Genomic DNA, 17753 nt, shown 5'->3' with positions numbered 1-17753 from the left:
GCCCCCGTTTAAGTCCTTAAGGACACAGGGCGTATGGATACGCCCTGCGCATTTCCGGCCCCAGCCGCTAGCTGGAGGGGAGCCGGTGCCGGATGCCTGCTGAAATCGTTCAGCAGGCATCCCGGCATATCGCCCAGGGGGGTCATGATGGCCACAGATCGCTGGACAATTCAGTTCAGCGATCTGCGGCGGATTCCGGGTCAATCGGGTCTCCAGTGACCCAGAATTACAGGCTGTTCGGGGCCGTCTCTGACGGCCCCGAACAGCCATAGCCAGCAGGGGTGAGGTGGCACTGGTGCCACCTCACGATCGCCCTGATTCGTCGGCCGGGAGGACGTGAGCGGGAAGACGACCCCAGGAGCTGGGGACCCCGATCCCCGGCGTCCCTGTTGGGATCGGGGCCCCAGGAGCGACGGCGGCGGCAAGGGACTGACCTGCGCGGCGACTTGTAGTTTTGCAACAGCTGGAGGCACATTTTTTCTATGGAAAAGTGTACCTTCAGCTGTTGTATAACTACAACTCCCAGTTTGCACAATCAGCTAAAGTGCATGCTGGGAGTTGTAGTGGTGCATCTGCTGGTTGCATAACTACAACTCCCAGCATGCCTGTTGGCTGTCGGTGACTGCTGAGAGTTGTAGTTTTGCAACAGCTGGTGGCACACTAGTTGTGAAACACTAAGTAGCAAACCAGTGTGTCTCCAGCTGTTGCATAAATACAATCCCCAGCCAAAGTAGTATGCCTCCAGCTGTTGCATAACTACAAGTCCCAACATGCCCTTCCGCTGTCCGTACATGCTGGGGGTTGTAGCTTTTGCAACAGCTGAAGGCACACTGGTTGCAAAACACTGAGTTTGTTACCAAACTGTGTTTCACAACCAGTGTGCCTACAGCTGTTGCAAAAGCTACAACCCCCAGCATGTACGGACAGCGGAAGGGCATGCTGGGACTTGCAAAACTACAACTCCCAGAGTCCCAGCATGCACTGATAGACCGTACATGCTGGGAGTTGTAGTTTTGCAACAGCTAGAGGTATTCCCCCCCCCCCCCCAATGTGAACGTACAGGGTACACTCACAGGGGCGGAGGTTTACAGTAAATTTTCTGCCGCAGCTCAAACTGCCAGCGAGAACTACTGTGAACCCCCGCCCGTGTGACTGTACCCTAAAAACACTACACTAACATAAAATAAAAAGTAAAAAACACTACATATACACATACCCCTACACAGCCCCCCTCTCCTCCCCAATAAAAATGAAAAAAGGTCTGGTACGCCACTGTTTCCAAAACGGAGCCTCCAGCTGTTGCAAAACAACTACTCCCAGTATTGCCAGATAGCCACTGACTGTCTAGGCATGCTGGGAATTTTATAACAGCTGGAGGCCCCCTGTTTGGGAATCACTGTCGTAGAATACCCCTATGTCCACCCCTATGCAAATCCCTAATTTATGCCTCAAATGCCCATGGCGCTCTCAATTTGGAGCCCTGTCGTATTTCAAAGCAACAGTTTAGGGTCACATATGGGGTATCGCCGTACTCGGGAGAAATTGTGTTACAATTTTTTGGGGGTATTTTCTGCTATTACCCTTTTTAAAAATGTAACATTTTTGGTAAACCAAGCATTTTAGGTAAAAAAAAAATTTTTTTTTTACATATGCAAAAGTCGTGAATCACCTGTGGGTATTAAGGTTCACTTTACCCCTTGTTAAGTTTCCTGAGGGGTCTAGTTTCCAAAATGGTATGCCATGTGTTTTTGTTTTTTTTGCTGTTCTGGCACCATAGGGGCTTCCCAAATGCGGCATGCCCCCAGAGCAAAATTTGCTTTCAAAAAGCCAAATGTGACTCCTTCTCTTCTGAGACCTGTATTGCGCCAGCAGAGCAATTTTCACCCCCATATGGGGTGTTTTCTGAATCGGGAGAAATTGGGCTTCAAATTTTGGGGGGTATTTTCTGCTATTACCCTTTTTAAAAATGTAACATTTTTGGGAAACCAAGCATTTTAGGTAAACACCTGTGGGGTATTAAGGTTCATTTTACCCCTTGTTATGTTCCCCGAGGGGTCTAGTTTCCAAAATGGTATGCCATGTGTTTTTTTTTTTTTTTGCTGTTCTGGCACCATAGGGCCCTGAGCCCTCTACTGCGCCCGCCGAACACTTTACATGGACATATGAGGTATGTGCTTACTTGAGAAAAATTGGGTTTCAAATACAAGTAAAAATTTTCTCCTTTTTACCACTTGCAAAAATGCAAAAATTGGGTCTACAAGAACATGCGAGTGTAAAAAAATGAAGATTTTGAATCTTCTTCACTTTGCTGCTATTCCTGTGAAACACCTAAAGGGTTAAAACACTTACTGGATGTCATTTTGAATACTTTGGGGGGTGCAGTTTTTATAATGGGGTCATTTGTGGGGTATTTCTAATATGAAGACCCTTCAAATCCACTTCAAACCTGAACTGGTCCCTGAAAAATAGTGAGTTTGAAAATTTTGTGAAAAATGTCAAAATTGCTGCTGAACTTTGAAGCCCTCTGGTGTCTTCCAAAAGTAAAAACTCATAAATTTTATGATGCAAACATAAAGTAGACATATTGTATATGTGAAAACAAAATTTTTTTTATTTTGAATATCCATTTTCCTTACAAGCAGAGAGCTTCAAAGTTAGAAAAATTTGGGGATTTTTCACCAAGAAAGGATGCAAGTTACCACAAAATTTTACCACTTTGTTAAAGTAGAATATGTCACGAAAAAACAATCTCGGAATCAGAATAAGTAAAAGAATTCCAGAGTTATTAATGTTTAAAGTGACAGTGGTCAGATGTTCAAAAAATGCTCTGGTCCTTAAGGTGAAAAAGGGCTCAGTCCTTAAGGGGTTAAGGGATTCTGCTGCGTAATTCTGCCCTAAGAATGAACAAGTTAAAGGGGTACTCCGCCCTAGACATCTTATCCCCTATCCAAAGGATAATGGATAAGATGTCTGACCTCTGATCATGGGGGTCCCACTGCTGGGGACCCCCGCAATCTCTCCTGCAGCCCCCGAGTCATCACTGCACAGAGCTAAGTTTGCTTCATGCGTGATGACTCACGATACAGGGGCCGGAGTATCGTGACGGAGTATCGTGACCGGAGTATCGTGACGGCCACCACACCCCCTACCATAGCTTGCATTGAGGGGGCGGAGTGTGACATCCCGAGGGGTGGAGCCGTGACGTCACGATACTCCGGCCCCTGTATCGTAAGTCATCACGCACGGAGCAAACTTAGCTCCGTGAAGTGATGACTTGGGGGGCTGCAGGAGAGATTGCGGTGGTTCCCAGCAGCGGGACCCCCATGATCAGACATCTTATCCTCTATCCTTTGGATAGGGGATAAGATATCTAGGGCAGAATAACCCTTTAATTTTTTTGGCAGAGGTCTTTTCTGACGCTGAAATTCTGCAGTGTGCACAGAGAGGCAGAATCCCTTTGAAAACAATGGGACTCTGCTGCAAGCGGAATTCTGTAGTTGAAATTCAGCAAGGTGTACAGGCTCTGAACCTAAGTCATGTGTTTGGGTAAAGAGGTTGGCCATGGCAATAAATCATTTTACAAAAAGGGGTAGGTTGACATGTCAGTCAAAAGTTTGGTTAAAAGTTTAGGTGTCATTTATCCAGTGACTGGCTGAGCAGTGTTTCGAGATCCAGAACCATGAAGTAGAGATCTGCAGGGACCCGTGACTCAGAATGGCAGCAGGTAAGTGAGTAACTTTTAAATAATATTTTTTTTTCTTTTTTTAATATCCCACCAGACAACCCCCTTAATTTGTTCATGTCTAATCTGTACTTTTGTAATATTTGTTGCTACACATACCATCTGACATACCACAGACTACAGACTGTGCACAACATGTTCAGATCTGTGTAAGGGTGCGTTCCCACAGGGAGTATACGGAGCGTATTTGACGCTGTGCACGATATACAGCAGCAGCAGGAAATACGCTGCGTATCCCTTGCTCACTATACACACAGGGCGTTCCGGCGGCAGCCCTATGTGTGCAGTGAGTTTTGGAGGCGGAGCCGCGTGTCACAGACACTCCGGCACACGGCCCCGCCTACAAAACTCACTACACACGTAGGGCTGGCGTCGGAAAGCCCTGTGTGTATAGTGAGCAAGGAATACGCAGCGTATTTCCCGCTGCTGCCATACATTTTGAGCAGCGTCAAATACGCTGTGTATACGCCCTGTGGGAACCTACCCTAAGGATGCATTCTCACCTGGCGTATTTTGCTGCATATTTTGTTGCCGCGTATTTTATTTCCCATTGAAGTCAGATGATATCATTTACGCAAGTAGTAAAAATTGATTAATCTTAGGATTTACTGCTTGCCCTACAGATTTATATTTTAATCCCTAGGGCTACAAACATACAGAATGTTTCTCTTTATGAGTCATGTGTTTTTTTTTTGTTTTTTTTTGTCATGTGACTTAAGGATGTCTATTGAAGAATTGGGGGAAAACTGGGCCTTAAAAGGCAATCAATAGCAGATGGGCAATGAAGAAGCACAGAACACTGGGGAAGATTCATCAAAACCTGTACAGAGGAAAAGTTGACCATTTGCCCATAGCAACCAATCAGATTGCATCTTTAATTTTTGAAAAGGCCTCTGAAAAATAAAAAAAGAAATCTGATTGGTTGCTATGGGCAACTGTTCTACTTTACCTCTGCACAGGTTTTAATAAATCTCCCCCATAGTTAGGTGCACCCAGGGGTCAAGCCCTGGGAATAATGACCGATATTTAATTGTCTTTAGACAGTTTTTTGTGTCTAGAAAAGGCGCAAAAAAAGGGTTTATTTGCGCCTTTTGGTTTACACATTTCTGCTGATTTTGAGTTGCAATCCACTGATTTTGGTAATACACATGATATGGAAGGGTTTTATGAACTGCGCCTTTTCACAAAAAGGGCACAAAACCATTGAAAAGTCTCTAAATACACCAGCCCAGACTTAGCTTTTTGGTGTATGTGAAGAGAGAAATTTTAGAAGATGTGACCTGCACAAAATGTATCAAATGCTCTTTGACCATTTAATACATTTGGCGCTCCTATACATTACCAGCACACACAAAAAGGTGTAGAAAAATGCTTCCCCTACACCTACAATGATAAATGCCGGCCCATGTGTAGGAACCCAAAATTTACACTCAAGGGCCGCTTCTGCAGGACTAATGGGAACAGTGGGGGAGATTTATCAAAACCTGTCCAGAGGAAAAGTTGCCCAGTTGCCCATAGCAACTAATCAGATCGCTTCTTTCATTTTTAACAAGACCTCTGCCAAATTAAAGAAGTGATCTGACTGTTTCCTATGGGAAACTTTTGAAAAATCTCCCCCAGTATTCCTGTTGTGGAAAAAGTGCAGGAACTCCATTCCCATGCCTTCCTGCAGGACCAGAGCCCCCTGGGTGCACCCAACCTGCAGCTGCCACCCACCCCTACAATCTTGCAGCTGATGCCCCATGCAACCGCATAGGTCTCACCTAGCTAAGGCTGGCCAGGTAAAATGGTATCTTATCCTGTAGCAACAGAGGCTTAGCTTCTGGGCCCCGATGCAAAATCTGCAACAGGGCCCCATATGCCGATTTTTTTTTTTACTGGTCTCTAATGGGGCAGATGTGCTTTGGGGCCTGTGGTAGCCCAGTACGGGAGGCATTACCCTGTACCCTTGCTGCTCTGTCCGGCAGCCTCCCTTCAGTGTCCCCTGGGCTCCCTTGTACTTGTTTCCCCCCTGTACATATGTTCTGCATCGTAATGTATTATAAAATGTCTTGTTGCTTTAAGAGTTGTACCATGTGATATGTCATGTGATTGTTACCCAAGAGGTATCAGTGACCAGGTGACCCCAAGAGTGACCTATGGACTCCCTGCTAGTCTCCCCCATATAAGCCCTGGGTGGAGCTAGCTGGCTCTCTTTGGAGATAAGGTTTTGCTGAGGTCAGTTGTGCCTAGTGTGTGTGTCCAGAGTGTTGGAGGCCTCAAAGTCAAGTCCTGCAGCCACCATCACATGCAAGTAAGCTACAGTCATAACTTTGTCAGTCTTAAGTCAAGTCAAGTCAGTCCCTGTCATCTGTCAAGTCAGCGTGGCCTGTATTACATTGTCCAGTCTTACTACAAGTCCCAGCAAGTCCTTAAAGGGGTAGTCCGGTGGAAAAAAAATTTTTTTAATCAACTGGTGCCAGAAAGTTACAATTACCCAAAAAAATCTTAATCCTGCCAGTACTTATTAGCTGCTGAATACTACAGAGGAAATTATTTTCTTTTTGGAACACAGAGCTCTCTGCTGACATCATGAGCACAGTGCTCTCTGCTGACACCTCTGTCCATTTTAGGAACTGTCCAGAGCAGCATATGTTTTCTATGAGGATTTTCTCCTACTCTGGACAGTTCCTAAAATGGACAGCAGAGAGCTCTGTGTTCCAAAAAGAAAATAATTTCCTGTGTAGTATTCAGCAACTAATAAGTACCGAAAGGATTAAGATTATTTTTAATAGAAGTAATTTACAAATCTAACAAGTAGTAGAAAGGAAGGAATGGGTGGGCACTGCTGAAAAATCACTATGCAAACATCTAATCAGTGTTCACGGGTGTGGCTGGATAAGGTGCTGGACATACACAGGTAACAGTCCTGATAAAATCGCAATAAGGAGAAGGAAATAATGTCCGCACTCACCATGCCGTAGAAAATGGGTATGTTTTATTGGCGTCTTCAGAGTTCCATAAGAAGCAATATCAAAATACACCCGGGTGCAGGGAGGGGGAGCTGCTCCTGGCAAGGAGACTAGGAGCGGCTGTCAGGAACAACAGCACCGTTTCGCGTTATCCACGCTTCTTCCGGTTCCTAACCGGAAGAAGCGTGGATAACGGAAGAAGCGTGGATAACGTGGATAACGCGAAACGTTGCTGTTGTTCCTGACAGCCGCTCCTAGTCTCCTTGCCAGGAGCAGCTCCCCCTCCCTGCACCCAGGTGTATTTTGATATTGCTTCATATGGAACTCTGAAGACACCAATAAAGCATACCCATTTTCTACGGCATGGTGAGTGCGGACATTATTATTATTTCCTTCTCCTTACTGTAATTTACAAATCTGTTTAACTTTCTGGCACCAGTTAGTAAAAAAAATAAAATTTCCAGTACCCCATTAAAGTCTCTGAGTCACTGGTCACCTCCTTGGGCCCTGGCTGAACTGTAAAGACTTTACCATCTGTCTTCCCTCAGTAAAGCTACCATTATCCGTAACTTGACATTGGAGTCATTATTGCCCCCCCGTGCCTAGCCCAGGATCCAGCGGTATACCTTTGGGAGGTATAGAGGATAAACTACGCCCTGGCATCACGAATACTAGGGGGTAACAACATCTGCCCTCATCACACCCTGTTACCACAGGGCCCACATAGGCACCAGGACCCAGATGCGACTGCTACCTCTATAGCTACGCCCCGGTGTAGCAAGATACACCTGGGCCCACCAGGACCATCAATGACCTGCTACAAAAAGGAAGAGGTATTTACCCTTATAGCCCCAATTTGAGGGATTATATCAAGGTCTTATTACATTTTTATGCTAAAGAACCTCGTTCCACCAATTTACAGTGCTGTTCCTATATGGAGCTTCGAATCTACAAGCCCTGGGGGAACAGGAGCACAGGTAACATTGTAAACACTGCTACACCGTGAATTAAAGACAAAGGACGCGATTTGTATACCATATTTTTCGCCGTATAAGACACTTTTTCTTTCCGAAAACTGGGGGGGGGGGGGAGTTGGTGCATCTTATACGGCAAACACACATTAAAACCTGTCCTATCGCGGCTAATACAGGGACCCGCGGCTAATACAGGACATCACCGATCGCGGTGATGCCCTGTAATAACCCTTCAGATGCGGCGATCAAAGCTGACCGCCGCGTCTGAAGCGAAAGTGACACTAACCCGACAGTCTCGGGCTGTTCGGAACCGCCGCGGTGAAATCTGCCTCCTCAGTGTCTGCTCAGTGCCAGGATCCCCTGCATGGCTGGCGCTCTCCTTTGTCATCACGCCGCCGCGCACGCCGTCCCGTCATCCAATAGGAGCGACGTGCGTAGCGACGTGATGGCGGCGAAGGAGAGTGTGGATGCCAGGCAGCAGAGACGTTCTGGAGCGACGGGGACGTGGAGACAGTGATGGAGGGCGACATCCAGGGCAGCGGTGACGGGTCCGGCGTGGTGGGGACACGTGAGTATTACCTCCTATACCAGTGGTCTTCAACCTGCGGACCTCCAGATGTTGCAAAACTACAACTCCCAGCATGCCCGGACAGCCAACGGCTGTCCGGGCATGCTGGGAGTTGTAGTTTTGCAACATCTGAAGGTCCGCAGGTTGAAGGTTCAGAATCTTTTTTTTCTAGATTTTCATCCTTTAAAATTGGGTGTGTCTTATATGGCGAAAAATACAGTATATAGGTCATATACATTTATATGCTTCATTAGCTGACATTATAAGATCTTACATATACCAAAGCTTCTGTGCCAAACTACCAATGCTCAGGCTATTCACAGAGTGCAGTGTTTCGCAACCAGTGTGCCTCCAGCCGAAGGCTGTCCGGGCATGCTGGGAATTGTAGTTTTGCAACAGCTGGAGGCACACTGGTTGCGAAACACTGGTTTAAGGAATCAGCAATCCAGGAATCAGCAGATACCGACAACAAGTGTGAATAGGTGGGTAAAGTAAGCTAACCTCCCTCCTCTTACCTCTCAGGGCTGCTGTCAGCTCCCTCCATACTCATTAACACAACAGCATTTCCTATCCACACCCCGCCTCAGGGTTCTGCTCAGACACAGGACCTGCCTTCATAGTGTCGGAGCTCCTTACAGCGCCTGCCTGATCCCTCCTCCTTCCTTGTTAGTTTGGCAGACACTCAGCACAGGCACATGCTGTTATTAGTCACAATAATAAGCCAAAAAAACCTCATCCATTATAAGCACGATAAATATAGATACCCGGATAGCTCCGCATTACAGAGGGGTATCTATATTTATATCACTGTGTCAAAAGTGACCTTATCGTTCTAGAAGAAAGTTCGAATCTAGCTCACGCTGTTTACTCAATAGCAGCCATGGGTGTAAATAGTTCTAGGTCTGAGGGGAAAAGTTCTTTTCACTTTTAGATACTTTTGAAAGGCATTTACGTGGGAAAAAGATCTATATGTAAGGCTGAGTTTACACAAGCATGACGTCATTATGGGGGCAAGTCCTGGGCCTAGCCAAGGGTCGGGTTATTAAAGGCTGGCTCTGCCTGTAGGCAAAATAGGCAGCTGCCTAGAGCGCCCTCTTGAAGGGGGGCGCCGATCTAACTGCTGCAAGAAAGTTAGATAACCAGCATCCGAACCACTAACAGACAGCAGCATGAGGAGAAGGTTTGTTACAGTGTGTCACCCCAGTAGTGAGCTAATTACATGAGGAGTGGGCATCCCCCCCATATTAGTAAGGTGGGGCATGTCAAAGAGCGGACCAATGGACAGAGTCAAGGGGCAGCAAAATTAGCTTTTGCTTAGGGTGGCAAAAATCCTTGCACCAGCCCTGATTAAAAAGGTTATCCAGGATTTTTTTTTAAACAGAGCTAATTTCTTTCAAAAACAGCAACATACCTATCCTCAGGCACCAGAGGAAGACACCAGAGGGCTTCAAAGTTCAGCAGCAATTTTCACATTTTTCACAAAATTTTCAAACTCCCTATTTTTCAGTGACCAGTTCAGTTTTGAAGTCAATTTGAAGGGTCTTCATATTAGAAATACCCCACAAATGACCCCATTATAAAAACTGCACCCCCAAAGTATTCAAAATGACATTCAGTAACTGTTTAAACCCTTTAGGTGTTTCACAGGAATAGCAGCAAAGTGAAGGAGAAAATTCTAAATCTTCATTTTTTACACTCGCATGTTCTTGTAGACCCAAGTTTTGCAAGGGGTAAAAAGGAGAAAATTTTTACTTGCATTTGAAACCCAATTTCTCTCGAGTAAGCACATACCTCATATGTCTATGTTAATTGTTCGGCGGGCGCAGTAGAGGGCTCAGAAGGGAAGGAGCGACAAATGGTTTTTGGGGGGCATGTCACCTTTAGGAAGCCCCTTTTAAAAAGGCTAATAGCAGAAAATACCCCCCAAAATTTTAATCCCAATTTCTCCCGATTCAGAAAACACCCCATAAGGGGGTGAAAAGTGCTCTGCTGGCGCACTACAGGTCTCAGAAGAGAAGGAGTCACATTTGGCTTTTAGAAAGCAAATTTTGCTCTGGGGGCATGCCGCATTTAGGAAGCCCCTATGCAGAGGCGTAGTGTGGGGGGTGCAGGGGGGGGCCGGCCACACCGGGCGCAACATCTGGGGGGGCGCGCTCGCACTCGCAGCTCTCTGCTTCTGCCTGGCTCACTCACTCTCTCTGCAGTGCTGGCTGTGCGAATCCGATCCGAGCCGCCGGGTTGCCGCCCACTGTGGAGGCAGTGGCGGATCCGGGGGGGGGGGGGAACGGGCAATTGCCCCCCCGAGATTGTTGCCCCTCTTCCTGAACTATCGCATGGTGGAGCGGGAGCTGTCGGCTGTCCCGCTTCACCACCCCCTTTCTCACGCCCGTCACCTTGCTATCAAACGCCGCGGCTGCTCCATTCCTGCAGTCAGTGAGAGCCAATCACGGCAGGCCGGCGCGATGACATCACATCATCGCGCCGGCGCCCAAAGATCACGTCCCCCCGGCTCTCACTGACTGCAGGAATGGAGCAGCCGCAGCGTGGGAGAAAGGTGACAGGCGTGAGAAAGGGGAGGGGGGAGCAAATTATAAGTGAGAGGGGCAAATGATGAGTAAGGGGCACATGTCATGGGGGTATTATATGTGGGGGCACATGACAGGACCCCCCCCCCCCTGTCATGTGCCCCTCATATATAATACCCCATGTCCTGTGCCCGTCACATATAATGCCCCACCTGACATGTGCCCTTCACATATAATGCCCCCTTTCCTGCCCCCCTCCGCACAAAGCGGCGTCCAACACGCCCCCTCAATACAACTCTATGGCACAGCGCTGCCTTCGGCAATCTCTGGCTCTGCCATAGAGATGTATTGAGGGGGCGTGTCGGCCGCCGCTTCGTGCGGAGGTCGACACCCGCTATCTGGCCGGAGAGCCTGGCCCCTGTACAGAGAAATCGCAGGGGGCCCCAGCGGTCGGGCCCCCCCCCCCCCCCCCCCCCCCCCGCGATCTCAAACTTATCCCCTATCCTTAGGATAGGGGATACGTTTTTCACCACTGGACTACCCCTTTAACTCAGTGTATCACAACAAGTGTGCCTCCAGCTGCTGCAAAACTACAACTCCCAGCATGTGCGGTGCATGCTGGGAGTTGTAGTTTGCAATAGCTGGAGGCACACCGGTCATGAAACACTGAGTTAAGTTAAAAAAAACTCTGTGTTTCACAACCAGTGTGCCATCAGCTGTTGCAAAACTACAACTCTCAGCAGTCACCGACAGCCAACTGGCATGCTGGGAGTTGTAGTTATGCTACAGCGGGGGCAGGTTGCGGGAGTGACACCCGCAGCAGGTGCCCTGATTGGTCGGCCGGTAAACCGGCCGACGAATCAGGGCGATCGTGAGGTGGCACCAGTGCCACCTCACCCCTGCTGGCTATGGCTGTTCGGGGCCATCAGAGACGGCCCCGATCAGCCAGTAATTCCAGGTCACCGGGTCACTGGAGACCCAATTGACCTGGAATCCGCCGCAGATCGCTGGCTGAATTGTACAGCGATCTGCGGCCATCGCCGACATGGGGGGTCATCATGACCCCCCTGGGCGATATGCCGCGATGCCTGCTGAACTATTTCAGCTGGCATCGGGCACCGGCTCTGCTCAGGCTGGCTGCGGGGGGCCAGGAAAACTGAATGGGAACGTTCTCATACGTCATGAGTCCTTAACCCCTTAAGGACGCAGCCCTTTTTCACCTTAAGGACTGAGCCCTTTTTCGCAATTCTGACCACCGTCACTTTACAAATTAATAACGCGAAAACGCTTTTACCGAATATTCTGATTCTGAGATTGTTTTTTCGTGACATATTCTACTTTATTTTGGTGGTAAATTTTCGGCGTTAATTGCATCCTTTTTTGGTGAAAAATCCCAAAATTTCATGAAAAAGTTGAACATTTAGCATTTTTTTAAACTTTGAAGCTCTCTGCTTGTAAGGAAAATGGATATTCCAAATAAATTTTATTTTTCTTCACAAACACAATATGTCCACTTTATGTTGGCATCATAAAATGGACATACTTTTGCTTTTTGAAAAAATTAGAGGGCTTCAAAGTAGAGCAGCAATTTTCAAAAATGTCATGAAAATTGCTAAATCTGAAGGGACAGATGTTACAGAACTACAACTCCCAGCATGCCTGGGCAGTCGAGGCATGCTTAGAGTTGTAGTTTGGCAACATCTGGAGGGCTACTGTTTGGGCACCACTGTGACAGTGGTCTCCAAACTGTGACCCTCCAGATGTTGCAAAACTACAGCTCCCAGCATGCCCAGACAGCCTTTGGCTCTCTGGGCATGCTGGGAGTTGCAGTTTGGCCCCCTAGTGGTTGCAACACCTACTTTGTGTTTTTGGGTTGGTGTTTTTTCCCTGCTTTTGGGCATTTTTGGGCTCACCAGCAGTTTCTCAAAATCGCAGCATGCTGAGACTATGGCATTTTTGCCAAGCGTTTCTCTTCCATTGAAGAAGGGGGGGGAAGCCATGTCAGTTTAACATTGGCAGTTTTTATTATTTGCCACAAAAAACGCCAAGATGCACGATACAATATACAGTACTGGAGCCCAGATTCCCATCACTACAGTAAAGGGAGTCCTTACTCCTAGCAGGGCTAAGCTGTGACAGCAGCTATACAGCCATGGGGACAGCCACTGTACCACCAGGGACTGGTTAAAGGTCCCTTTAGGCACCGCTGTCAGCTTTGACAGTAGTGATCTAAAGGGTTAATAGCCAGCCACATGTCAGCTATTAACAGCGGCCCCCAGCTACAGGAATCAGCTGGGGGCTGGCTGGTATGGCCCGTGCCATACACTGCTTGCCATCTTAGGACTAGCTGGCTCTTCCTTAGATGGCAACCAGTTAATAGTGTCAAGCTTCTGCTTGGTTGGTATCTGGCTAATAAAAAAAGGAAAAAGGGGGAATAGACAGACACAGACAGAGGGGACACCAATGTCTGTGTCAGTAAGTGTCCAGAGCAGGAGAGGTTTGCTATGGGGATTTGCTCCTGCTCTTGACAGTTCCTGACATGGTCAGAGATGTCAGCAGAGAGCACTGTCGTCAGACACAACTTTCTCTGGATCACACAGCAGCTGATAAGTACAGGAAGGATTAATATTTTTGAATAGAAGTAATTTACAAATCTGTATAACTTTCTCGCACCAGTTGATTTGAAAACATTTGTTTTCCTTTGGAGTACCCCTTTAAGTCCAAATTGAAACAGCAAAGTTCATCAGCTCACCCCTGAATTCCGGTGTCCACGTTCGGATTGGTGTAACCCAACACCAGCAGTTATGTAGACGAAAGGATGGATCCAACGCAGAACTCGTACAATCAACTTCTTTATTTCACCGACCAATACAGGATAAAACAGTTACGCATTTCAGCCAGGTAAACTAGCCTTACTCATACTACTAAAACCCATGGTCAACCACAGTTTTAGGTCCGGTTGTAAAAGCGCATACGGCGCAAAAATGAGCCGACCGAACGTTTCACTCCGGTCGGCTCATTGAAATGAATGACATACGGGAGCGCATACGGTGACATACGGGAGCTCGAGCTTTTAGCTCCCCCCTGCCGTATGCGCTCCCGTATGGGGGAAAACGTAGTGTGAACCCAGCCTTATATAGTGACCCCTCAACATACGATGGTAATCCATTCCAAATGGACCATTGTTTGTTGAAACCATCGTATGTTGAGAGATCCGTGCAATGTAAAGTATAGGACAGTGGTCTACAACCAGCGGACCTCCAGATGTTGCAAAACTACAATACCCAGCCGTTGGCTGTCCGGGCATGCTGGGAGTTGTAGTTTTGCAACATCTGGAGGTCCGCAGGTTGAAGACCACTGGTATTGGAGGTTATACTCACGTGTCCCCGCCGCTCCGGACCGTCACCACTGCCCTGGATGTCGCCCTCCATCGCTGTCACCGCGTCCCCGGGGTGTCCCCAACGCTCCGGCAAGGCCTCTGCTTCCCCGGCATCCTCGCTCTCCGTCGCCGCCATCATGTCGCTACGCACGCCGCTCCTATTGGATGACGGGACTGCGTGCGCAGCGACGTGATGATGACGATGAAGAGCGCCGATGATGCAGGGGATCCTGAAGAGGACGCACCGGAGCCCCGAGGACAGGTAAGTGATCCTCAGCGGACCACACGGGGCACCATAAACGGCTATTCGGTGGCAGCTGAAGCAGTCTGCGCTGCCGGATAGCCGTTTATGCGATGGCCCCCACATACAAAAGCATCGTATGTTGATGCTGCCTTCAACATGCGATGGCCTCTGAGAGGCCATCGTATGTTGAAATTATCGTATGTCAGGGCCATCGTAGGTCGGGAGGGTCACTGTATAGGTAGAGACCCAATCAATCAACATGCAACTCACCTGAAAAAGCCAGGGTCACATGTCCAGGGTGACCGCCCACCAAGACCAGTTACATCATAGCTTGAATACAATACAAATACATCAAAACAGCATTAAATTAAAAAAAAAAAAACAATACTAAATACATATAACCATCTGAATATATAATCACATGGGTCTATGGCTATGGGACACGGTGACCAATGGAAGGAGGCAATAGTGTAAGGGATAATATCACCTGCACATAATTATTTTAAAAATAATATATAAATCGATATGTAAGTATATAATAGCCGGATGACATAAAAAATTATTATATATAAATATGTGCATTGTAAACTGTGTCACACCTTCCAAAGCACAAATAACATGTGGCTATATATGGAGAAAGCCCTAAAACAACATATATATTAAATCCACCTATGATGAATATAATAAATTATATATACACAGAATATATAAACAGCACCTGTTTTGTTTTTTTTCCCCATCATGTGCCATCACATCACAGGTGTCTTTGATATATGTACAGTTTTAGGGCTTTCTCCATATTTATCCACATTTTATTTGTCCTTTGGAAGGTGTGACACAGTTTACAATGCACATATTTATATATAATTTTTTTTTATGTCATCCGGCTATTATATACTTACATATCGATTTATATATAATTTTTAAAATAATTATTTATGTGCAGGTGATATTATCACTTACACTATTGCCTCCTTCCATCGGTCACAGTGTCCTATAGCCATATACCCATTTGATTATATATTCAGATGGTTTTATGTATATAGTATTGTTTTTTCTATTTAATGTTGTTTTATGCATGTATTGTATTCAAGCTATGATGTCACTGGTAATGGTGGGTAGCTACCCTGGATATGTGACCCTGGCATTTCCAGGTGAGTTGCATGTTGATTGATTGGGTCTCTACCTATATAAGACTAATTGTCCACTGGTTTTAGTAGTATGAGTAAGGCTAGTTTACTGACTGGCTGAAATGCGTAACTGTTTTATCCTGTATCGGTTGGTGTAATAAAGAAGTTGATTTTGCGCGAGTTCTGCGCTGGATCCATCCTTTCTTCTACAGAGATGAATTAGTATATCAAGGGCGGTTTACCTCAGAAGGATACCCAGTGGAAATTCCGCAGTAGATTTGTATACCAAACATGTTAAATTTGAGAATGAGATTTTATCATGCGAGGAAATTGACCTGTGATGCAAATTTTTTTTATCTTTGCTTGTAGGGCAAAAAACCTTACAGTACAGTACTATCATTGTTTACTTACATAAAATCTGTTGTGGTCATATGATGTTCACAGAAAAACTTGTTACACAAACATAATTCTAATAACTGTGGATCTGACTACACAGGGTTTTTCGTAGTCTCAAGGCACGGTATCACAGAGGTCTGCATTAGGGCTGTATACAGACAACTGTAATATATTTTTAACAAAGTTTATTTGTTATAGGTCTTCATTGTTTAAATGCACTGAAAAATAAAACATATATTTGCAAACCTTACGGAAATTTCTATGGAAAACCGACTAATGTTTCCTATCTTTGGCATCACCAGTATTTGGCCAGAGTCCAGCTCTGGCATATACACAGTGAATAGACCTAGAAGAAGTTGACTCCGTTCACCATGTGGTGGCCATGCTCGTTCACCATGCGGTGGCCATGCTGGGTTACTGCAACTCAGCTCCAAGTGAAGTAGCAGCTGTACCATGTTTTGCAGTTCATTTCACTAAAGTGATTGCCAGGAGCTACAATACCAGTGTGGTGTCCCGGCACCGGATTGCATCCGCTGCCTTGTGGTGAGGTCCCCAAAGTCAAAGTCCCTAGGTGGGGTCCTCATCCTTATCTAGCCCCTTGTTACCCCTTTTGTAAATAAAATTATTTAAATTTAATGTATATATTTATATAGTAAGTGTACTTACCTAGTTAGCGTCGCAGGACCTGCGGGTCACGTGATGCGTTCCAAAGACTCTATGGTTTGTAGTTCAAGGACCTTTGGAGGAAGTCAGGTGTTTACCTATCAGGCTATGTAACGGTGAGTGACAGCTGACTTGGACCAATCTAAAACGGCCCTGCCCATATAAGGGAGCGGCGGCAATTACTCTCTTCTTTCCTCGTGGGCTGTTGACAGGGAAGGATCTGCGCTGCTGTCATCAGTGAGTTAGGCCCGAGCCTTGCGGCGACGGCTGATCTTTACAAAACTGTGAGTGTATCAATCCCTAAGCACTCTGCAAGATCACTAGAAGATATCTATCCCCTAAATCCGGACGGATCTCCGCAAATTACCCTAAATTCTGAGACTTATATCAAAAGTCAAGGTCCGCAACAACTGTCAGTCACTGAAGTGTATGGAGACTGTATTAATGAGACTGTTACTATTCATTGGATGTACCGCAAGTCTTTAAGTAAAGTTTATCCAAGTTCAAGTTCAATTACCTTGTGGACCTTCAGTCATTTTATGCATGCACCTATCGTTACTGGGAAGGGCGGCGATAGGCCGGAGAATTACCTCAGCGTACTAGCCCTCAGCCTGGTGTCACGCACAATATACCCCTGATATACTGAAGCAAAACCCTGACTACACTACCCCTACCCCAGAGGCTTACCACACCAGGTAAAGCCTCTACAGAATGTATGGGTCAACACAACTAGAAAGTGTGAAAACTGGGCAAATATGACAAGTTTCCCAGTTGTACAAACATTTAAATACTTAACCTTTAATTGTAGAATTTATTACAAAATGTAAATAAACAGGGAATAAAGTTTATCTCCATGTGTGGATGTTCTTTTTTTGATCGAACCAAATACATGGCCTACCAAGTTAGCTTTAGTAGATTTAGGGATGTTTTTAATAGGTAATTTTGTATATATATATATATATATATATATTTTTTTTTTATAAATCCTGTCTGCATATTTCCCCCCCCCCCCCCCCCCCCTATGGCTATGCTCTTATAATGTGGATCCAGCAGGCATCCTGGTCCGGTACCCGACCGGCTAGCGATGGGGACCGGAATTCCCACGGGCATATCCATACGCCCTACGTCCTTAAGGACTCGGGATGCAGGGCGTCCTGAACAGGTTAAAGGGTGGGATTAAG

At 46.3% G+C, this 17753-nt stretch overlaps 1 protein-coding gene across 3 annotated transcripts in view; it reads right to left on the bottom strand.

The window, feature by feature from the left end:
• The window catches only part of LDAF1 (lipid droplet assembly factor 1), a 150055-nt gene that overhangs the window by 106952 nt on the left and 25350 nt on the right, over window positions 1–17753 (bottom strand). The window contains exon 1 of one of the 3 annotated variants that reach the window (XM_056535452.1): window positions 8751–8888. The exons of the other annotated variants lie outside the window; for them this stretch is intronic. The gene's annotated coding sequence lies outside the window, so the exon portion shown is untranslated. Of the gene's footprint in view, window positions 1–8750; window positions 8889–17753 lie in introns of those variants that run through there. 3 annotated transcript variants of the gene reach the window in all.

Source organism: Hyla sarda, chromosome 8 (assembly GCF_029499605.1).
Source record: "Hyla sarda isolate aHylSar1 chromosome 8, aHylSar1.hap1, whole genome shotgun sequence".
Classification (NCBI taxonomy): Eukaryota; Metazoa; Chordata; class Amphibia; order Anura; family Hylidae; genus Hyla; species Hyla sarda.
Note: the sequence above shows the minus strand (reverse complement) of the source record. Positions and strands in the feature narration are given on the sequence as shown.